Raw genomic sequence first — 25,338 nt, 5'->3', positions numbered from 1 at the left:
CTCTCCTTGCTCTACAGTATTCTCCAAAGGGCATACTTGTGTCGGATGCAAACTACTGGTGTGTAAAATTGTATTCCCCACCGTTGGCTTCCTGAAAATGGTAGTTTCTAGTTTGCCCTCCTTCACCCACAACCTTATATTCAAGAGATCTATAGATGTTTTACTCCTATGTCCTACAAAGTTCAAATTCAATTTATTCTTATTTAAATAACAAATAAATTGATCTGCTTCTGTCTCCATGTCCTGCCACAGCACGAAGATGTCATCAATACATTTTAGCCATATTAGTATCCTTTAAGTCCATTGTTCCAAATTTGGCCCGAGCACCTGCTCCTCCAACTCCTCCCACTAGCCAAGGTGTAAATTTGCATAGTTGTGGGCAAAGCAGGTGCCCATCGCTATCCCTTGTTCTGTTAGAACAACTCATTTCCAAACAAGAAGATATTCTTTGTCAGTTACCATTCCATTATTTCTAGCAGAATCCGATTATGTTACGCACATCTCATGGGCTTCATACTTAAAAAATGTTCTGTTGCTCTTAAACCATCTCTATGTCTGATACTTGTATACAACGTAGATATGTCTAGAGTCATGAGCACCATGATCTGTTCCCATTTAACATCATATATATGTTTGAGGAAATCTATTGAGTCCTTTAAGTATGATGGTAGGGTTTTAACAATTGGATTTAAAAATAAATCAATGTACTTGGAGACCTTTTCAAAGAGACTATCTTGAGCCGATATTATTGTCCTCCATGGTAGATTTTGTATGTCTTTATGTACTTTGGAGATAATATAAAAAACAGGAATGACCGGAAGTTCCTGTTTAAAAGAATTATGTTCATCCCAATTTAGTAGTTCCTGTTCTCTCCAAATGCGCAATCTCTCAAATACTTTTTCTTTTACTCCTTTGTGATCCATCATTGTAATAATTTTATAGCAATCTTTATTATTAAGTTGGTTCCATGCTTCTTTCTTGTAGAGATCTCCTTCCTGTAACACCACATTTCCTCCTTTGTCTGAGGGTTCCACTATTACTTCTGATTCCTTTTTGATCTTACTAATCGTTCAGAAAATTTTCAGTTACCTTGAATCACTATGTCCAATGACTTCCTATCTCTTAATATAATTGACTCAAGTCTCTCTTGACATTTTCTGAAAAGATGCTGAAATTGTCATTTGAGGTATATACCTCGATTGAGGATGAAAGGGGGCTGTAGTTCTCTCCTTCCAAGGCTAAATTTGTAATGTCTATTGCAAGATCATTAGATAGTTCTTCTCCATCCTGTTGGTCGTCATTCTCATTTTGTAGAGACCACATATTTTCCAGGACTGATAGATCTGACACTGCAAGGTTAGCTGGGACTGATGGAAAAGATAGTTCTTTTCTTTCTTGGATAATGTTGGTTGTACCCTTCATTTTATGTAGTTTCATCAATCTGAATGTCCTCACAAATCTATACAGATCCATCTTGCTGTTCGCATAGTTGAATTCACTTTTGTGGCAATGTGATAGACCTAATTCCAGGGTCGCCTTGTCTTCACTGAATAGATTTATTGAGCTTAAATTGATGATCGTGTTACTTTCTTTTACTATGTGGCCTTCTGTTTCGGATTGGAATGCATTTATCTCATTGTTTTTTCTCCTTGTGTTCCTTCTGCATCCTTGGCACCCACTCTCTGTTTCCTTTTACTCTTGGTCTTTCTCACCCCTATCCTTGTTTGGTGGTCCATTCTTTGGTCCAATTGTAAAAAACTTAATTCTGCTGCAACTGTGAGTCTTGTAGTGACTGATTCTTTTCTTGTAACATCCTCTTGTTCCAATTTTGAACCAGTATCAGAACTTATTTCACTTTGCAAATTTTCTTGTTGGATTGTATTGCTATTTTGTACTCTTTGTCTCCTTTCTGTGTCAAATCATTTAGCGAATGTGTATATTTGTTCATTCTTGTAATCCAGTCTATCTTGCAAAAATTTGGTAACTTTTCTATCCTTTATTGTATTTTCATATTTTTCCAAACAGTTTTTTAGATAATTTTTAAATGTATTTTTTTCTGGTTTGACCTCCTTCTTTATCTAAGATCTCAGTTAAATCCTTTGTTTTCCCAATTGCTTCCTTCCTTTCAATTTCTACCTATTTAATTACTATTTTGAACCTGCCCATGGAGCTCTCTGCACTGTTCTCCGAACATTCTTTCAAGAGCACTGGATTGGCATTCTCATACGTCAGGATAATCATCATTCTTAAGCCTCTGGGCACTCGGCCCACCTGCATGCATTTGTTAAGGAGGCAACCACCCACCAATGTTAAATTTGTCTCTTTTAAAATGTTGCTAATTGTTGCAGATTTTTACCAATATCATTATTGGTTAATAGCCTAGAAGTTCTGGTGCCATTAGGCAAACCCCTAGGGGAGTGTAATTCTGTGAAAAGTATGAAAGCCTCCTGTTCACGTGCACATTCATCATCACTCACATTGCCTTTCCCTTGCCAGTGAGCCCCCTCACTGTTCCACCAGTATTTCTCTCTCCTTTCAACTCGGAGAGCTAATATAAATACATATATCTTTTAAATCATGCCAGGTCTGCGGATCCCTCGTCGAGCTACAATTGGGGCCTTGCTGGGCCTCATGGAAGATCTGTGGATCTCACAAGTGGGAGGAAAACATTTTTTAAATGATTTCCCACAGCAGAAAACATATTTCCCTAATATTTAAAACAAACAGAAGAGGTCAGGGAACCTCTCATATGACCCCTTTACTGAGAATTTCAACAATAATTCAGAACTGGAAACAGTTTCCCCCAACTTGTAAAATTGCAGCAACAACTTTTCTGTTAGGTTGCAGCCAGCCAATCAATGCCCTGTGTGGAGCGTTGACCCACGGAGCCTCCACAGTGGATCCCCGATGATATGCATCCATAGATACACAAATTTGTATTTTAATTATTATCTCCAACACTACTAACAGATTTACACTGAGCTATCAAAAGGCACTGCTGTGGACTAAGATCAACCTTTCTGCCAAATTTGGTGTAATTCCTTTTAGTGGTTCGGGCTGTAGTCTTCCCTCCCTCACTCTTTCTACCTCCCTTATTCCTTTCCTCTCTCCCCTGAATTTCTCTCCCCTTGTCTGCTTTTTTCCATATGCCTGAGCCATGCTCCTGTAACTCATGTATTTATATATGTAAATATGTACTATATAATTGTCCAAGCCTAATCACTGTTAAAATGTAATCCTGAGTGAGCTTACTATTTGTATATATAGAACTCGAACCACTAGTATATGTAGTAGACCTTTGTATTTACGACCATTCCTATGTGATTTTAGAGTTTTCTGTTTGTATCTTTACCTTGAGTGACTTTACAACTTGTACATTTGCAATTTCTTCTTGTTTATATGTCTTCCTTGAGTGACTTTACAACTTGTACATTTGCAATTTTTCTTGTTTATATCTCCTCCTTGAGTGACTTTACAACTTGTACATTTGCAATTTTTTCTGTTTGTATCTCGTATTTAACTCATGTAATCCAAAGTCCTATGTAACGCAACTGGTTCATTTGTAAAGTTCTCTGAGACCTTCGGGTAATGTTTGCGCTATATGAAATCGCATTAAATAAGTAAAATGAAAATAAATAAATAAATAGTCATGTCTAAAGTCCCTATGGGAATTAACATGCTAAAAACGCGTTTGGGACCCCTTTTTTCTCGTCCTCTGCTTGACGGATAGCAGCTTAAGTGAGCATTAAATTAGGTTGGAATTTTTTTTTGAAGATTCATCAATCGGTGCCAAAGTCACAAGCAAAACAAAAAACACTTTTCATATATATATTTATACACATACATTCTGTTGCAGAGAAAACGCACCACCAGCAAGAGCGCCTAAAGTTTCCCCGCTCTGAACCACTACAGCAAGTCTCTGCGAAACCGAAAACCAGGGGAAAAAGGCTGCTGCCTGACACCAGAGTCGGGCATGGATCCCTAGCAGTCCCATCAAAGACTGGGAAGCAACAGGGAGCTACACAGACCTGGGGACTCATAATTTGGACGCTCCAGGCAAGACAGTGTTGAACTCACCTACCAGCGTGCAGAGAGCCTAATGGACAAGGGGATTGCAGGAATCAGCATGCCGAGTTAGCCACGTGAGGAGGAAACTGGTAATGCCGCGATACAAACAATGTCACTGCAATCCACAAGGCACTCTGCTGAAGTGAGAACAAAACATCTCCCTCTTTGGCAAACCAGTGATAGGAGAGTTACAAAGCGAAGAACACTTGCGGGACTTCAGGTACCAGGATGCCGAGCTTACGATCACAATGGGTGTGTCCACCAGGGGGCCGGCATTACTGCACAAAATCATACCTGTAACCCACGGAGAACTCCCATAAACTGAGGCCACACCTCTGAAGAAGTTTTAAGAAAAAACGAAACGCGTCAGGTGCCTCATACTGCCAAATAAAATTGCTGTTGCAATCTGTGTACCGTGTGCGTCTCCCTACCTCTGAAAACTGGAAGAGAACTTTTGAATGTAGATCGACTGGTTCTGTCGCAGAGAAAACGCACCACCAGCAAGAGCGCCTAAAGTTTCCCCGCTCTGAACCACTACAGCAAGTCTCGGCGAAACCGAAAACCAGGGGAAAAAGGCTGCCGCATGACACCAGAGTCGGGCATGGATCCCTAGCAGTCCCATCAAAGACTGGGAAGCAACAGGGAGCTACACAGACCTGGGGATTCATAATTTGGACGCTCCAGGCAAGACAGTGTTGAACTCACCTACCAGCGTGCAGAGAGCCTAATGGACAAGGGGATTACAGGAATCAGCATGCCGAGTTAGCCACGTGAGGAGGAAACTGGTAATGCCGCGATACAAACAATGTCACTGCAATCCACAAGGCACTCTGCTGAAGTGAGAACAAAACATCTCCCTCTTTGGCAAACCAGTAATAGGAGAGTTACAAAGCGAAGAACACTTGCGGGACTTCAGGTACCAGGATGCCGAGCTTACGGTCACAATGGGTGTGTCCACCAGGGGGCCGGCATTACTGCACAAAATCATACCTGTAACCCACGGAGAACTCCCATAAACTGAGGCCACACCTCTGAAGAAGTTTTAAGAAAAAACGAAACGGGTCTGGTGCCTCATACTGCCAAATAAAATTGCTGTTGCAATCTGTTTACCGTGTGCGTCTCCCTACCTCTGAAAACTGGAAGAGAACTTTTGAATGTAGAGCGACTGGTTCTGTCGCAGAGAAAACGCACCACCAGCAAGAGCGCCTAAAGTTTCCCCGCTCTGAACCACTACAGCAAGTCTCGGCGAAATCGAAAACCAGGGGAAAAAGGCTGCCGCCTGACACCAGAGTCGGGCATGGATCCCCAGCAGTCCCATCAAAGACTGGGAAGCAACAGGTAGCTACACAGACCTGGGGACTCGTAATTTGGACGCTCCAGGCAAGACAGTGTTGAACTTACCTACCAGCGTGCAGAGAGCCTAATGGACAAGGGGATTGCAGGAATCAGCATGCCGAGTTAGCCACGTGAAAAGGAAACTGGTAATGCCGCGATACAAACAATGTCACTGCAATCCACAAGGCACTCTGCTGAAGTGAGAACAAAACATCTCCCTCTTTGGCAAACCAGTAATGGGAGAGTTACAAAGTCAAGAACACTTGCGGGACTTCAGGTACCAGGATGCCGAGCTTACGGTCACAATGGGTGTGTCCACCAGGGGGCCGGCATTACTGCACAAAATCATACCTGTAACCCACGGAGAACTCCCATAAACTGAGGCCACACCTCTGAAGAAGTTTTAAGAAAAAACGAAACGCGTCAGGTGCCTCATACTGCCAAATAAAATTGCTGTTGCAATCTGTGTACCGTGTGCTTCTCCCTACCTCTGAAAACTGGAAGAGAACTTTTGAATATATATATATATATATATATATATATATATATATATATTACCTACTGGCAGTCGCCAGTAGGTAATTATAATTAGGACCTACTTTCCATAGGAAAAGCATTTTTTGACTAGGCTATAATGTTTGCGTCATTTGTGTAATCTTCATGAAAATTTCCCCAAAAAGAGTGTCAGGGTAGGATTTTGTTGCCATAAAAGTTTGGGGTCTGATCCATGCTGTGGGAACTGAGAATTTGGGGCACAAAATAACACTGCGTTTGTAATGTTAGTTCTCGTAGGCAACTTTAGCCACACCTTCAGCCTGAGCTGCTGAACGACTGTATACCAAATTTTGCAGGAATGTAATTGTCAGTTCAATGAAGTGCCTTTTTCTTATTTGGTGTAAATCTGTTCAGTAGTTGTTTAGAAATTCAAGTTTAAAATTATAGCGATATCTCTGCTGGAGGCTATTTTGCAGGGGTTTTGTGATGAATTGCGAATGCACGTGCCAACAGGAATGCTCTGACTGGCTTGACGCAATCTGAATAGAAAATTGTGCCCGCCATTTTATCTATCGGGAATTGTTCCCGGGGCTGCAAATACATTGGGAAAGCCCACATAAGGGGTCAGGGTGGAGATACTCTGACCTCAAAGTTCAGAAATGGGGATGTTAGTGACACAAGTAATGTGTCCAAAATTGATTTCTATAATCGCGCGCGTTGTTCGTGATGACGCCACTACCACATGTACCATCGTGGGGACATCACAACTATCTACATCATTCGAAATGTTGGTGGAAATAAAAATAAAAATATATCAATGAATCATTAATAAATTGTTATAGAGTTATTGAGATATTGATAAATGCTTTCATCAATTTATTTATATAGTAATGTAATGTAATGTAATGTAATTGCCCATTTATACCGCGCAACAATCGCTCCAGGGAGCATCTCGGCGCCAATATGTGGTCAACCTGATGTCAAAGTTGCCATTACTGCTTGGAATGGTCAGGACCGGAATCACACTAGTGCTCTGGCCGCTATGTCTGGAAGGTTGTAGATCCAGGTTTTTAGTTGTTTACGGAATTCTGATTCATTAGCCAGTGCTCTTAGGTGTGGGGGGAGGGCATTCCAGGCTTTTGCACCTAGTACCGCCAGGGATTTGCCCCCACGGGTTTTAAGTCTAAACCCTGGGACGGTCAATAGGTTGGCGTTGGAGGATCGTAGTGCTCGGGTTGGACAGTATCTTACAAATTTTTTTCTTAGGTATAAAGGGCCTAGGTCGTGGACAGCTCGAAAGGTAATTATCAGCACTTTGTACAGGACCCTTTTTGTTATGGGCAGCCAGTGTAGTACATTAAGTGCTTAGGTTGCTGAGGATTTTCTCGGCCATTTTAAGACCAGCCTTGCTGCCGCATGCTGTACCATCTGGAGTTTATGGGTAACCGCCTTATTGGTTCCAGCATACAGGCTGTTACAATAGTCAATGCGTGATGTAACTTATGCAACGGTGACTGTTTTCCTCGCATCAAAGGGCAGCAAGTCAAAGAACTTCCTGAGTCCCTTTATCACCCCAAAACAGGTGCCTGCCACTTTTGATGCCTGATGTTTAAAAGATAAGTCGGCGTCAAAGTGTACCCCAAGATTACGGGCTGAGGAGGTGGTGTGAGGCGGTATTTCTGCCTTCTCGGGCCACCATAGTCTGGGAATGAAATCATTTTTTGGGCCTATAGGCATGATCTCAGTTTTGCCTGTGTTACATTTTAGATGGTTTCTCCGCATCCAATCAAAGGTGGCCGTTAGGCAACATTTGAGTTTTTCCTCCCAGACCTGGTTATCTTTATCCATTAACAGGATAAGTTGTGTATCGTCGGCATATGCTATTACATCTATGCCAAATGACGATATCAGCTTTATCAGGGGTGCGGTGTAGACATTGAATAATGTCGGGCTCAAGCTGGAACCTTGAGGTACTCCCGTCGACAGTGGTTTCTCACTGGAACGGAAATCCCCCAAGGTCACCACTTGTCTCCTGTCACTTAGAAAGTTTCTTATCCACTCCAGGGCTATGCCTGAGATGCCAGATGTTATTAGCCGGTCTATTAAGATAACATGTGAGACCGTGTCGAAGGCCGCCGACATATCTAATAGTATCAAGACGGCTTTCTTTCCTTGGTCTAGGGCTGATCGGGTAGATTCAGTAGTGAACAGGAGAGCTGATTCCGTAGAATGTTGGGTCCTGAAACCTGCTTGATTGGGGTGCCATGCTTCACTGTTTTCCAGGAAGCGAGTAAGCTGTTTATTTACTATCGACTCTGTGATTTTGCACAGTGCCAAAAGTGAGTTATGTACTGTGATGGTTAGAGTTAATTATATAGTTATAATTTTTTAAGGTGTGGTGGCTATTTAATTCCTTTTCCTTTCTGCTTTCGTGACATATCCACAGGGATAACGATTACCAATGTCATTGCGATCTCCAGCCTCAATGCGATAAGTTGAAAATAGGTTTTAGAGAAGGTTGTTCTAGAAATACACTAGAAAAACATGAGTATGAAGTGTACAGTAATGCACCTCCAGTGTGTAAAATACTGTAATGTGTGTGCATATATGTGTTTTCACTTTATAGAAAAGGCACGATCATCTTGGTTAGCAATGCCATTGCGACGTCCCGAATAACCACGAAAACAGAAAATAGGACTGAAAGATGGTTTTTACAGAAATTTAGTAGAAAAATATGAGTTTAAGCATGCTTTTAAATAAGAATATGCATATAGTATTATGTGTAGGGCATTGTTCAGAACTGATTTTTTTACATATTATTTTTGGATGTGTTGGTGGTCTTTGAATGTCTGCTTTTGTTTTCTTCCTTTCGTAACGTCTTCAATGGGGATCATGATTACCGATGTCATTGCAACCTCTGGAGTCAGTGCAAAAACATAAAATAGGTTTTAGATATGGTTTTTATAGAAATTCTCTAAAAAGACAGGACTTTAGAGAATTGTGTAAGAAACCCCTAGTTTGCAAAATACTGTAATAAGTGTGGAATTTGTGTGTTTTACACTTCATGAAAAAGGAGAGATCATCTTGGTTAAAAACATCATTGTGAGATGGCTTGAATATGTTGGTGGTCATTGAATGTCTGCTTTTGCTTTCCATTTTCACGACGTGTCCAAAAGGATCACAACGTTGTCATGATGATCCCCAAAAACTAAAGAAAAAAACCCTATAGAAAAAACGGGGAATAGGGTGGCTCTGACAAGAGCTATTGTGTTGGTTGTGTGTGGATTGCTACTATTCATAACACCGGATGCAGAGTTTCAGGTTATTTAGAAACACCCTGTTCCCTTCACCTGTGACGTGCACTTCATCATTCCTATAAGTTCCATGCAGGTCAAAAGTAAACGCAGATTGTTGTTATAGATACAGCCCATGCGATGGTGTCTGAGGAATGCAGAAAAACGTTTATTAACCACTTCGACGCTAATGACAAAGCCAGCTCGTCATGGGCGTTACCTGCCCTGCGCTCATGACGAGCTGGCTTTGTCACAAACAAGCCATTTACTCCTTTCTCAGCGCACAGCAGGTAAACGCGGTAGCGCTGAAGCAGTTAACATGGTTCCTGGCTTTGTCAATAGGTGGACAGAACTGATTTGACCCCTTCCATGTCTGTCTTTGTCATATATTAGAGTACACCAAGGCAGAGTGAGTGAAAGGCCGCACCAGTTTCGCAAAGGTTTTTTCCCAGCCCTACCCCAATCAATGTTCCTAGGTCATTGCCACCACAGTGCACAATCATGAAGTGAGAAGTTTGGGAATACATAATGGATTTAATAAGAGCCAGCAACTGATAAAACGTTAACCCTCTCTGTCCAAACTAAGTCATCTCTACATTTGGCAAACCGTAGTCCCTATCAATACCTCTCTTCTTCGCAGCCTCTTTAGCCCAAAAGATGTAGCTGTTGCCCACAATTCAACATTAACATTTCATTTGCTACGTCTCTCATGATCACAGAGGGGAAAGTTGAAGAGGTTGCCATTTTATGGTTGCTTTGTATGAAAGTGGTGTACTATTCGTGTGCTAATTGTTTATAAATCCTAACAGTGTCAAAACTATCCACAAAGAGCTTAAAAACAACAATTTAATCTACAAACTGAATTCACTGATATGTTCATAACATTTTAATCCTTTATAATCAAATTACATTATAAATGTACTCATCCATTCACTTAGGCACTACCCATTCACTTAGTCACTACATCATTTAAGATGTCATCAGTGATGCCATCAGTGATGTCACTGGCCATGTCATGAGTGATGTAATATGTGAGGTCATAAGGAGTGCATTGGCCCAAAAGTATGTGCATCCACCCACAACTGGCCCAACCAGGTGGGAGTTTATTTTAGAAAGGATAGGAGCTCACCTTTCCTTATTATCGGATCCGCAGATCCACAGAGCATCCATGGTTCTGCAAACCTGTTAAAATGATTTTGGGGCCCACTGTCCCTCTATGTGACAGATGAATGACTCCCCAAGTCTTAAATGGTTGCCACCACATCTTTGTTGAATTTGTAGCAGGTAATCAGATATTATCTGTCACCTCTTCAGATTTTTCATATTGTGATATATATACACATACATTTGAAAACCTTAATTTCTCAAAAAATTCTAAATACATTTACCAGAAATCAAAAAAACTAAGCTTTTTGAACCAAGAAATACTTTTCTGCCAAATGTAATGAAATTTGATTCTACCGTTTTGACTGTAGGTGTGTCTAATTTCCTGGGTAAAAACATGTTTTGGGACCCTTGCAGGGAAAAGTTAAAGTGGATGAAAAAAAAAATTCTCTACATGTTCTGGTGGTTCATCAAATGGTGCCAAAGTTACAATAAACAACAGAAGTAACAGAGGGTCTCGAAATAAAATGCCCAGAAATAACAACAGGTCAACCACAACCATGCACCCACAGTGATATGCCACAGAAGTTCTCAGCAAGATGCGAGAAATACCCATCAGTCACCATACGGATCCGCCCTTCATCATTTGGGATTTTATCCGTACCACCCGTCTGAGAAAATCGGTGCCACACACAAAGGTCAACCCGGTGGTAAGGGGGTTCCTAAGTGGATGGTGGCAATGACAGTGAGGTGTGCCACTCGATGTTAATGAGTGGACAAAAACATGGGACTGGGGTGTGCAGTGTAGAAAAAGGGGTGAAAGGGTGAAGAAACCAAACTAGGAGTGCATTAAAATTGGTTTGAAAAAAGGCACTTAACAATAGTTTATTCGGTGTGTGCCTGACATACCAACGTTAAAAATCGATATGACCCAAGGCTGTCAAGTTATGTAGACGGCCTGAGGTGAAAAAAGGTCAACTAGTTTCTGCAAATAAGGGACTCTTGTGTCTTTGCATTCATCAGGACCAACAATAAAATAAGAACTACTGCACCAAGTGAATTTAATAAAGTGAAGGAAAGCACCGGGAAAAAAAAAAAGTGAACATTGTCACCTGAAAGCTCCGGGTGCCCTTACAGTCTAGGTTAATCCCTCAATCTGTAAGGTACACTGGCCTCACCCCACCTGGCAGCAGCTCAGGGGAAGATGAAGCACCGCTCTCTCCGTCGGTACTTCGGGGCCGGCGTCCTGGCCGTCCGGAGAGGGTCCTTTCATTCTTCTGAGAGCACTGACGCGCATTCACTGTGTGAAGGAATGTGGCAGAAACGCTGGTTGCGGCGCTGACAGAACCGCGGAAAGAGAGAAAACTACCAAGAAGGGACCCGGATTAATTATTGAGTTCACCGTGAACTAACAGACGCTTGAACTTCAAAACAGCAAAAGCGCTACCACGCGCCAGGCTTAAAACGGATACCTACACATTTGAGAACTACAGCCCAAATTGGTTTCCCTTGTACCTGTTAAGCAGAGTACCGCACAGCCCGTATTGAATTGCAAGATTTTTCTGGACGATTTGAATTACCTCAAACCCCTAGAGGTCATCAAAAGGGGAATGGAATATATTTGGCCCTGAAGAGAGTTTGAGAAGACCCCTCCCAAACTCGAAACGCGTAGGCGTGCAGGATTAAATCCTAGCCAGTTTAGAAATAATTAGGACTGTTAGGAACATTACGCCTGTTAACATTGCTACCGAGAGGTTGTTTTGTTATATGGAAGCACACCAAAAGGCTTCATTTTGGTCAATTATTTTTGTGAATACCGTATGATGATGTAATGAGTATTCCCTTTGCACTTATTTTTGTAATGCATATTTGTTTTATGCTCTGCATAATTTAAATGTTTGTCTTTTGTCAAATTATTGCGCAATTATGTTATGTTGGATTTGAGTCTTTAACCCATATGTACTTTTTCACATGTTTGTTCATTCACGTAGTTTTTTGAATTTGTATAAGTTCACGTGTTTGGCAAGTAAGTTCAAGACATTGAGACTTCTCTTGATATAAATCATTTGTTTCACTTCAAAAAGTTCTTGAATAAAACGGCGTAAGTAATTGCCGAGATAAACATATTCAGGTTTGTTTATCCTCCTTCATCCTGAGTTAAAACGGTGTGAAAAGTTGTTTGAGTGTGGGTTCCTTGTTTTCATAAACATTAAAAATATATAGCACTCCGACAAAGTAGTAAGATTATAAAACTTTAATAATTTATAAATATATACAAGAAAACAAAAATAGTAATAACATATAGTCAAGTCATTATACTTTTATTCGACACATGTATCATAAAAAGTACAAACATACAATACAAACATAATTATAAAAGCAGTTCATTATTTACAAAAATACATCTAAGAATTATGTGGAAAAATTGACTTGATGAGCATTTTTTAAAATCTTAGTCCTAATAATCCAGGCACATGATAAAAACTTTGCAACCCCACAGACAACAACCATGGAAGAGGTGTCAGAGCTAAGAATACGCAAAGCTAATTTATAATCTCTAATACCAAGATTCTTTAGCACTGGTTTCAACCATTTCTTCCTAGGTAGGATGTATGCCTTACAGGCAAAAAGAAAGTGGCCCAATGATTCCTTGGGATTTATACAACCTGGACACATTGTATCCTCTTCCCTCCTATTGTTCCATCTAGATGTAACAGTTTTGAGGGGCAATGTTCCATGTCTAAATTTAAGATATAAAGTCCTTTCTCGAGGGATCTGAATAAAATCCAAAAACAATTCCAATTTTTGGGTGCATTTATGGGACAAAAAAGTCTCAGTCAAATGTCCCCAATTTGGGTTCTGTAGCGCCTTGGCCTCTATCCAATCCCAATATAATTTTTTCACCACTTGTTTTGGTGGAGGTGATTGGGATACCCAAGCGTCGCTTAAACCCACGCTTATTACAAGATTTTTTAAAGCATTTAGCCACTTTATTTTGCCTGCAGTATTTAATTTTAGCATTTCATCTAACACTAGGGCATAATTACCTAATTCGGGGGTCCTCCTCAAACGGACCCAATATAAAAGGGGACGGAGCTGGAGGAAGTCCCGAATAGACTTTCTGCCTAGGTCTAAGAATAAAGGTTTGAGTGGGGTAGAGGATGGAAGCGACACCAAGTCCCTCATAAACTTATTCTCTGATCGGACGTGGTCGTTGGTATTCTCGTTGCCCCACAGTTCCGAGCCATAAACAGCTGCGGCAATTGCTTTCCCCTCATAAACTGATAAGGCAGGTGCAACTGGCCTACTTACAGAGAGACGTTGGTTTTTTAAAATAGTGCCGGAAACCCTTTTAAGATTTAAAACCATTTTACATATATGGGGTTCCCATTTCAAATGATTATTAATCCTAACACCCAGGTAATCAAACTCATCGACCACCTCTAAAGGAGATCCATTCAAGGACAAATGGATATTCCTGTATTTCTTCTTGGCGGTCATAACCATTAGTTTAGTTTTAGTTGTGTTTATTGTAAGTCCCCGTTCCTGACAAAAAACACTAAACTGATCAAGAAGGGTTTGAAGGCCTGTGGGGGTTTTAGATAAGAGAAGGGTGTCATCGGCAAAGAGGAGGGATGGCGTTTTCTCCCCGGCCACAATGGGGGCGTCGGCCGCTGTCTCATTCAGATGTTTCACCACCCCATTTATAAAAAGGGAGAATAAAGTAGGGGCCATCACACATCCCTGCCGCACCCCTCTATTAACAGGTATACTCTTAGTGAGTTGTCCCTGTGCCCCCCATCGTATCTTCGCATAAGTGCCCTCATGGAGTTTAATGATAAGATTTAGCAGATAGGAAGGGAACCCCATATCCCGTAGAACACTCCAAAGTTTAGCACGGGGTATTACGTCAAAAGCAGTTTTAAGGTCAATAAAAGCCAGGTAAAGGCTCCCTCTGGCTATTGACACTGTTTTCCAAAAAACTGCACAAAATCTGAAAACTTGATCAATGGCCCCAACATTGCTTCTGAATCCAGCTTGGAAGTGGGACAAAATATTTTCTTCCATAAGCCAGCCCTCAATCCTATTTACAATTACCCTACCAACTACTTTTTGAATAACATCAATTAAACTAATTGGTCTGTAGTTGGCAGCGTCCTCTCTTTCACCCTTTTTAAAAACAGTAACAACTTCAGCACCCTTCCATGAATCCGGTACTTGCTGGCCTAACTGGATGAGGTTCAAAACATTTACAATAAAAACAGCCCAAACCAATGGATTAGACTTCAACAAATCACCCGGTATTCCATCCGGTCCAGGTGCCTTACCCGGTTTTATTTTAAGGATAGCCTCCTGTACCTCACGAGGCGAAAACAATACGTCTATAGAGTCCTCATACTGATGGGCCAAACAATTGGTACCTATTAAAGGGGATGCTGGCGCAGCTTCTAAGGAGCCTACGCCGTATAGATTCGAAAAGTGGGAATACCATTGGGACTCAGTTATATGGTTTGGGATAGGCTCAGCGCCTCGTCTATCGATGACGTTGATCAGTTTCCAAAAAACCATGGCATTTTTCCCAAGAGCCGCTTCTTTTAAAGCCTGCCAATGTTCCTCTTCCCAATCTTTTTTAGCTTTCCTAATACTAATGCGATAGTCATTTCTAGCTAGTCTAGCGGCTGGGGCATCCTTGTTTTTAATAGCTAGCGAGATTTCTTTTCTTTTCCCTCTACAGGAGGCAGTATACCAGGGGTTCCCCTTTTTTCCATGCATTTTAACTAGTGGAATCCCTTGTTTTTTTTTCGAAAAAAACATACTGATCTCCCCTATTAGGTCTTTATACTTAGTTGCCAGCACTGACCCCTGATGCTGAGATGAAATTTGATTCATTGGCACCAGGGCGGATGAAGCAGCCGAAACTAGAACCCTGATATTCTCTAGTGTCTCCTCATTACACCTAACCACATCCCATTTAATCCTACGATTACAGTTAGAAGGGACTAGGTCTTTAGTAATCAACTCATTTTGGACCTCCTCACCAATATTTTCTCCCCAGAACATACCCATGCAGAGGGGATTATGGTCGCTATCAATCCTCTGTCTGACCTCCATATCAACCAGATTGGCCCATGACCATACATCCAAAAGGATGTAGTCAATCCTAGACGGGCAGCCAATTCGATTGAAGGTCATGGCGCCCATGCGATCAGATGTAGTGCGGCCATTTAAGGCACATAGATCATATGCAGACACCAGGGCATTCAACTGAATGGCTCGAGCCGACCACTTCTTAATTGGGGCCAAAGATAAGGATGGAATTGACTGGTTTCCTAACTTGTTAAAAGAGCCCAAGAATTCATCCTCATCAAGAGGCTCAAATGTACAATTAAAATCACCTCCCACTAATACTGAGGATTTAGAGGGGAGGGCTGAAAGCCTGTTGTCTAACAGCTCCAATGTTGGAGACAGTTGTCCCCCTGGGAGCCCCCTGGCATAAACACAAAAAATTTCAAAAGCATTCCTGGCTGACTGCCTTTTAACAGTTATATGGAGAATATCCTTACAGGGGACATAATTAACAGTAGTCTTACAGTTCAAAGCTATCCTGATCCATATAATTAAGCCCCCCGATGGGCGCCCCCTCCCAGACTGCGTAGCAGGGACAAAGAATGTAGAATAGCCCTGTTTATGTTCTGGCTCTAAACACCACGTTTCCTGAAACATACAGATATGGAAATCTTCTACAAAATTATTCCATTCCGGATCGGGCAAGTTTTTCTTTAAGCCAGCTATGTTCCAGGACAAAATTTTAACAGGTGAGGAGTACCGCATAGATGTATCCAGGGCGGCCTGAGTATCAACACCCCCTGACAAGGGATCTGGAATAATACTATCCTGGACAGGGACTTCCTCTCTTTTAGCAACAATAGAATCACACTCTACGGGAGAAGGTACCCCACAGTCCCTGTCATCTTCAATACACTGGGATGGTGGTCAATCCACTTCTTCCAGCCCACTAAATCGATTATAACATGGGAATAAGGGGTAATTGAGTTGTGGGCCCCACCCTTCTCCATTGAACTGTCTTTCCCCCTTCCACTGGTGCCCCCTCCTCCTGTCGACTAAGTTCCATCCTTCCTCTACAGGCATTCCCCATTGTTGCAGATTCTGGTGTGTTCCACCTCTACCCATTCCTTTCCTAGCAGGCCTCATCCAACTCCATCTAGCATCCTCATAGCCATCTTGCATATAAAAAAAGGACAGGGGCTTGGCTGACACCACAGACTTGCTATCACAGGGAGGAGTAGAACAAATAAATTCTACCAGTCGTGGGTCCTCAAACGTGATAGCGACACAATCACCCTTTATACTTTTCTTCTTCCCACCTACCCATGGTGCCCGTTCTACCATAAGTATGTTCTTGTTTAGGTTGGGTGGTGGAGGGTAATTTTTGTCGAGCCAGTGGCATATTTTATTTTTAATCGCCCAAAAAGGCTCAGAGGTGGACATCGGCAGCTCAGGAATCCCTGTCAGAACAACCACATACGGACAAGCATCTGGTGGTAGATTGATGTTACGTCGCAGAGTGGTTTTTCTGGGCTGTGACTGGGGAATAATGGGAGCTGGGTTTTTAGGGATCTTTTTGCTAACTACATTTCTATTCGCTGCACTCGAACATGTAGCAGTGGAGGGTTTAATATTATTCACTGTGTTAGTTGCCGGTAAAGAGGAAGCTGGAGGGATAATTGTGGGAGCCGGTATGCTTCCCATAGTTTGATTGGAAACAACAATCCCAGTATTAGTAACAGGCGGTGAGACCACCGGAATAGGGGGGCCAGGGGTAGTCAGCCTAGGATCTTGTAACGCAAGAATAGTAGCTAATTGATGTTCTATATTAGAGAGCCTATTCTCCAGAGGCGAAAGCAGGGATTTTAATAAACTGGACATAGACTCCATTAAGGAGTCAAGCCCGTCTCCTGAATTAGTTGATGAATCATTGCTTCCGCTAGTATCCAGAATACTTGCCAGGCTGCTATCATGGGTTATATCGCCTGGAACCCCTAGGGATAATAAATGAGGGGTGGAATCTAAAGGGTCAGACTCAATATAATCAATGGGTGTCTGGAGAATCCCATCATTTACTGTCGCCGCACCTATATTGTCCCCCCCGGAATTAGAACCCATAGACCCTTGAAAAGTTATAGCGGAATTGTCTATAGGAAAATTTGTTGGGTTCACGACATTTGAAGTTGACATAATAGTGTCGGACCCAACCGTCATTGATGAATCAATAACATCATGATTAACTGTCACGGGAGCATGGGGAATATTAGGGGGTAGTGTAGTCATAGCGGGGGCGTTAGTAAGAGATAGTGATTGGCAATTAGCGGGAATAGTATCATTATCTGGATTCCCAGCAGAGGTAACAACAAGATTAGTCATACTTTGCGGCGGTGAATGTATCATTGCAATGTTGCCCAGTGAAGATCTTTTTGCGTGTGCAAGATCCAATGATACCCTCCTTTCCATTAAAGAAATGCCCTGGTCTATCAAAGAGTTTGTTCGGGAAATAAAATTATCTAAGGTACCAATTACTTTTTTAGTTTTAACGTTTCCAGCTCTCTGGCTCCTAGTTTTACGTGTGGACATCTCTAGCAGGATATATAAATAGGAAAAACAGAAAATACTAAAATAGCACAACAGATGTCCCAAGGATAACAGAGAACACAAGGCAAACAAATGGGCTACCCAGAGAAAAAATAACCCCAAATAATTTCAATCAGGAAATAACTGTAGCAATAAATACGAGGCTATAATACAAAGTACTAAATAGGGTGCGCCCAGACCAGGCACTGCAGGCCACGGAGGGCCACAGAGGGCCCGCCCTTTGCCCGGGCTTAGCCCCGGGCGCTCCCGCGCGCTCCCGCGCAGCGAGGTGCTTCCAAATTTATAGTCCCAAACCTATAGGGCGGGGTGGGGCGGGGCGGTCAGGGAGAGCGGGGCCAGGTGACTCGGCCGGAGACCCAGGGACTCCTGGGAAAGCGAGTCCCGGGTCGCGCTCGCAGCCCTGCCGCCTCACCGCCTCTCAGAACCCCACAGGAGCAGCTAGATACAGGAACCACCGCAGAGTCAGGCAGGTAAGCAGCGAAGCGGGACCCGCGGAGCGGGTACCGCGAGGCGTGGGTGAAAGAGCCTGGGATAAAACAGAAACGCCGTCTTCAGGTCAGGGTTCAGCAAAGGAGTGTTCCACAGGCAAAATTCCCTTCTCTCCTTTTCACCTGGGCAGCTGGGGCGGGGCGGTCAGGGAGAGCGGGGCCAGGTGACTCGGCCGGAGACCCAGGGACTCCTGGGAAAGCGAGTCCCGGGTCGCGCTCGCAGCCCTGCCGCCTCACCGCCTCTCAGAACCCCACAGGAGCAGCTAGATACAGGAACCACCGCAGAGTCAGGCAGGTAAGCAGCGAAGCGGGACCCGCGGAGCGGGTACCGCGAGGCGTGGGTGAAAGAGCCTGGGATAAAACAGAAACGCCGTCTTCAGGTCAGGGTTCAGCAAAGGAGTGTTCCACAGGCAAAATTCCCTTCTCTCCTTTTCACCTGGGCAGCTGGGGCGGGGCGGTCAGGGAGAGCGGGGCCAGGTGACTCGGCCGGAGACCCAGGGACTCCTGGGAAAGCGAGTCCCGGGTCGCGCTCGCAGCCCTGCCGCCTCACCGCCTCTCAGAACCCCACAGGAGCAGCTAGATACAGGAACCACCGCAGAGTCAGGCAGGTAAGCAGCGAAGCGGGACCCGCGGAGCGGGTACCGCGAGGCGTGGGTGAAAGAGCCTGGGATAAAACAGAAACGCCGTCTTCAGGTCAGGGTTCAGCAAAGGAGTGTTCCACAGGCAAAATTCCCTTCTCTCCTTTTCACCTGGGCAGCTGGGGCGGGGCGGTCAGGGAGAGCGGGGCCAGGTGACTCGGCCGGAGACCCAGGGACTCCTGGGAAAGCGAGTCCCGGGTCGCGCTCGCAGCCCTGCCGCCTCACCGCCTCTCAGAACCCCACAGGAGCAGCTAGATACAGGAACCACCGCAGAGTCAGGCAGGTAAGCAGCGAAGCGGGACCCGCGGAGCGGGTACCGCGAGGCGTGGGTGAAAGAGCCTGGGATAAAACAGAAACGCCGTCTTCAGGTCAGGGTTCAGCATATAAACATTTTTAGGGAAAAACAACGAAGTAGCGGTCGGCTGTGCGAATAGTCCCAACGCAGCACAACGTCCAGATTTCCGGCGTGGGGCGTCGCGGGGGGTGGGTCATCAGTAGCAAACTGTTGTGCGAATAGTTCCAAGGCAGCAGAACGCGCCGAAATCTAGATGACACGAAAGTGATGTCTAGTAAGTTGCCACCCAGCAAATAACGGCATGGGGCGTCGCGGGGGGTGGGTCATCAGTAGCAAACTGTTGCGCGAATAGTTCCAAGGCAGCAGAACGATGGCACCAAGGTGATGTCCAGTAAGTTGCCGCACTGGTTTTGGTATCCTACAATGCTGCTCCGAATAACGGCGTGGAGCGCCCCGGGGGAGGCGGCGTGAACGGGCCTCTCCAGGTGGAGTGTCATCTGTTGTAGTGGGGCGCCCCTTTACCGTTTCAGTTGCCATTCCGTCCGTTTTTGGTCCACTGTGTCAAAAGCCGCAATTCAGCTGAGTTGCGCCCACTCTTGCGGTGCAGCGATAGGCGGCTGTCACAGGACTCTCAAAATGGCGGCAGGCTGTTTCCTTTTTGGGCCTGGTCCACTGAAATGGCCCTGGGACACCTTGGAAATCGGACGCTTGTCTGCTAGGTCTTGGACCCCATTCTCGAAAGCGTCCCCTCCGCCTTGAGAATTCATCAAAAGTTTTGGGGGCTCCGACTCCTGCAGGCTTCTGGTGGGGAGCGGCTGCCATGATTGCTCGCGGAATGACCACGACTGAGCTACGAGATGGTGGTGCTTTCATGCTGACGCCAGCTTCAGTCTGAAACATCCAGAAACAAGGTGGGGCTTTCATCGTTTGGGAAAAAAAAAAAGTTTTCATCCTATGAAAAGTGTTGTTTTTAGGTCACATGATCAAGCCTTCCATCATTAGGAAACCAAAAGTAAAATGAACCAATGAAAAGTTTTATAAACAAGTCACATGACCTGTTATGCGGCATAGGGTGTAAAATGCGGAGAAAATACGTTGGCACGTGAGGCGGCGTCAGTAGCGGACCGATGTGCGAATAGGCCGAAGGCAACACAACGCGCCAAGATCCGGATGGCACCGAGGTGGTGTCCAGCAAGTTGCAGCACTGGTGTGGCCATCCTACAATGCTGAAAGTCGGCGTGGGGCGCCCCGTTGGCCTGTGAGTTTGCGTCAGTAGCGGACCGATGTGCGAATAGGCCGAAGGCAGCACAACGCGCCAAGATCCGGATGGCACCGAGGTGGTGTCTAGTAAGTTGCCGCACTGGTGTGGCTATCTAACAATGCTGAAAGTCGGCGTGGGGCGCCCCGTTGGCCTGTGAGTTTGCGTCAGTAGCGGACCGATGTGCGAATAGGCCGAAGGCAGCACAACGCGCCAAGATCCGGATGGCACCGAGGTGGTGTCTAGTAAGTTGCCGCACTGGTGTGGCCATCCAACAATGCTGAAAGTCGGCGTGGGGCGCCACGTTGGCCTGTGAGTTTGCGTCAGTAGCGGACCGATGTGCGAATAGGCCGAAGGCAGCACAACGCGCCAAGATCCGGATGGCACCGAGGTGGTGTCTAGTAAGTTGCCGCACTGGTGTGGCCATCCTACAATGCTGAAAGTCGGCGTGGGGCGCCCCGTTGGCCTGTGAGATGGCGTCAGTAGCGGACCGATGTGCGAATAGGCCGAAGGCAGCTCAACGCGCCAAGATCCGGATGGCACCGAGGTGGTGTCTAGTAAGTTGCCGCACTGGTGTGGCCATCCAACAATGCTGAAAGTCGGCGTGGGGCGCCCCGTTGGCCTGTGAGTTTGCGTCAGTAGCGGACCGATGTGCGAATAGGCCGAAGGCAGCACAACGCGCCAAGATCCGGATGGCACCGAGGTGGTGTCTAGTAAGTTGCCGCACTGGTGTGGCCATCCTACAATGCTGAAAGTCGGCGTGGGGCGCCCCGTTGGCCTGTGAGATGGCGTCAGTAGCGGACCGATGTGCGAATGGGGCCAAAGGCAGCGCAACAATATTTTCTGATTTGAAGACACCACAAGGCGCTGAGATGCCAAGATCCGGATGGCACCGAGGTGGTGTCTAGCAAGTTGTGGCACTGGTGTGGTCATCGTACAATGGTAAAAGTCGGCGTGGGGCGCCCTGTTGGCCTGTGAGATGGTGTCAGTAGCGGACTGATGTGTGAATGGGGCCAAAGGCAGCGCAACAATATTTTCTACTATATTTTCGGAGTAGAAGACACCACAAGGCGCTGAGATGCCAAGATCCGGATGGCACCGAGGTGATGTCTAAGTTGCGGACCGATGTGCGAATGGGGCCAAAGGTAGCGTAACAAGATTTTCTGTATGGAAGATACCACTAGGCGTTGAGATGGCAAGATTCGGATGGCACCGAGGTGATGTCTAGCAAGTTGTGCCACTGGTGTGGCCATCGTACAATGGTAAAAGTCGGCGTGGGGCGCCCTATTGGCCTGTGAGATGGTGTCAGTAGCGGACTGATGTGCGAATGGGGCCAAAGGCAGCGCAACAATATTTTCTGACTGACACCACAAGGCGCTGAGATGCCAAGATCCGGATGGCATCGAGGTGATGTCTAAGTTGCGGACTGATGTGCGAATGGGGCCAAAGGCAGCGTAACAATATTTTCTGTATGGAAGATACCACTAGGCGTTGAGATGCCAAGATTCGGATGGCACCGAGGTGATGTCTAGCAAGTTGGTGTGGTCATCCTACAATGCTGAAACTCGGCGTGGGTCACCCCATTAGCCTGTGAGATGGCGTCAGTAGCGGACCGATGTGCGAATAGGCCGAAGGCAGCACAACGCGCCAAGATCCGGATGTCACCGTGGTGGTTTCATAGTTGAGAGGCACTTCATCTGCAGTGGGGCGCCGAGATCCGGATGGCACCGAGGTGATGTCTAGCAAGTTGCTGTACTGGTGTGGTCATCCTACAATGCTGAAATGTAGTGGGGCGCCCATTTACCGTTTCAGTTGCCATTCAGCTGAGTTTCGGCTGCTCTTGATGCTACAGCGACAGGCGGCTGCAAGAGGACTCTCAAAATGGCGGCCTGTTCTTTGGATTTGGGCCTGGTCCACTAAAATTGTCCTGGGACACCTTAGAACTCGGACGCTCGATTTTTTTTTCCTTTCCTGTACATGCAAAAAAAGGTAAATGCCCGGTATGTTACACGCTTCATCTGCCACGATGAACTCTCCAGAGGAACCGAAAAAAAATATAGTTGTGGTAACTATACCATGCATCGTCATATGGAGAGGTGGCACCAATTAATTATAGTGCTGCATAAAAGAGAGATTTGGAGGAGAACCCCTGACCTGCTAGTACATTCATCAAAGAAGTGGCACTGAGAGCTTCAGAGGCAAGGGAAACGGTCCCAAATATTTAGAAGAACTTTGGAAAGATTAAAATGACATGTTTAGATTGTGGTAAATTAATTTCATGTGGGCAGATGAGTGTTACTCTAATAAATACAGCATATGAACATCATCATAGTCGATGGTTGGTAGAGACATTTTGACTATATCCTGGACCTGCCCGTCCTCGACCAAAATGGCGCCGGAATGAATGGGACTCGTAACTCCTTGTTGTGTACTGGTTGCAGAACCTTGAAATCACGAGATACGTATGCAGTTTTGAAGCACATGGCGGGCGGGGACGAGAATTGATTGAATATTTCGACATCCCTATTGATATTAAGTTCTGATGTGTTATTGATTACTGTACTGTTGAAAATTCGAATTAACGTCACCCATGGTACTTGCCCGCAAATGTATATCTAGATAATTTTATTGTAACTGGCCCTGTCGTATTTTAATTATAAAATGTACGTCCACCGATTCCGTAACTGTTAGACACCTTAGTTTTTGCAACCTAATGGCCCGCCCGTTACGTTCCTCTACAGTGTAAATGTCTATTCATCATATACGATTACAGTTTGCTCCGTGGCAGGCCCACGTGGTTATAGGCTCGTATTTGTATAATGAAATTTTCACAATAAAGGTTTTTAAAAGAAAACATGGTAGTAGTGTATACATTGGTAAAGTTTTTAATAATAGTCACTGTTTTAGAATCATTAAAAGGCAAGTGAAATAAAGCAGACCAATTACATGAAGGGTAAAAGGTATAATACGAAGGAACGCAGTAAAGATAAATGGTCAAGGGCTGTTGTGTTTTCTATTCCTGCAACATAAAGTGATCGATAAGAATCTCATATTCAGGCGTATCGGCGACTAAGACAGCAGGTCGACCCTCTTTTGCTCAACGGCTCCGTCATGGGACGAAGAAACGCTCTTTTTCTCGAAAAAAGAATATATTTTACTTGCAGGACAGTTGTAAAATTTCCGGGAAAGTACATTAGCCTGGAACATTATAACATCTATTTAAGAGAAAATAATGTTCGGAAGTAATTAAAAGCGTAATTTTTAGGTCATATGACCAAGCCTTTCATCATTAGAATAAGAAAAGTCAAATGAACCAATGAAAAGTTTTATTAACAAGTCACATGACTTGTTATGCTTACGTTACGCGCTGCGCGCCCCGGATGACTTCCGGATGCGCTAACGCGGCGCGTCATATGACGCATTACGTGACAACGCAGGTCCAGAATATAGTCAAAATGTCTCCACCAACCAGCGGTCGGAACACAACCCCTTTCAGCAGGCTAAATAGTTCTGTTAAATGACAACAGAAGGGACAGGCAACAAGAACCATCAGTCAAAGAGGGGAGGGCTAGTTCTTCTCTACCGGGTTACATTGGGGCGCTACCGGAACTGATCGAATTGGTAGTCTACAGTGTTTCTGGATGTTTCAGACCGAAGCTGGGGTTAGCATGAGAGCAGCACCATTTCGTAGCTCCGTTGTGGCCATTCCGCAACCAATCATGGCAGCCGCTCTTTATCGTTATTTTGGGCGGGGTGGGTGGCGGAGCCGAGCTGTTTTGCAGCCATCATTGTGTGGAGTTCAGTTCATCTCACTAGTTTTGTATTTGTCATGAGTGGTTGTTCCTAATGTTTCTATTTTAGCGAGGTCAAAAAGAGATCCCATTAGTGGCCTACTGATTTTGCTCGATTCTTTTTCTTTTTTTTTACACGATTTTTCGTTATCTGCAAAGACTAAACAGAGTATTGCGATTCTGTGTTTGTTTGTAAATAGAGAATGAACCAAAGAGAACTAATTCTAAAACAGTAAATACTTGGATAACAATCAATCAAATGGAGAGAGAAGCAGGCACGACGGATTACAACGGGGGCAAAGGCCTGCGTTAACTACCTTTCACTATCTGCAAAGAGAGAGTACTCCTAATAGAAATGAGGGGGGGGGGCACCATTCAAAGCAGATCAGTGTGCATAAACACGAAAATGTTTTCACTTACCACGTACTTGACATTCGACAGCTTATGATATTTGGTATTAAAAAACCATTGAAATTCACTGAAAAAACCATAGGTTATAGACCATATATAGTTAGGAATTAGCATTTACAAAACCTTGAAAATTCACTGAAAAAACCATAGGTTATAGACCATATATAGTTAGGAATTAGCATTTGAAAAACCTTATTTTACTCACACAAAACCATTGAAATTCCATATATAGTTAGTTGCACTAACTATATATCGCGCACCCGCAATCCACTGCTGATCATGTCACATATTACATCATTCATGACATGGTCAGTGACATCACTGATGACATCACTGATGACATCTCAAATGACATCACTGATGACATCACTGATGACATCTCATTTGACATCAATGACCACATCACTGATGATATCATTCATGTGACAATACAATGCATCTCCTCACATTTTAATATAACCTCTGTTTCACCCAGTGTTAAATACAGAGTATAA

The sequence above is a fragment of the Lissotriton helveticus genome, chromosome 12 (genome assembly GCF_964261635.1).
Source record: "Lissotriton helveticus chromosome 12, aLisHel1.1, whole genome shotgun sequence".
Taxonomy (NCBI): domain Eukaryota; kingdom Metazoa; phylum Chordata; class Amphibia; order Caudata; family Salamandridae; genus Lissotriton; species Lissotriton helveticus.
Note: the sequence above shows the minus strand (reverse complement) of the source record.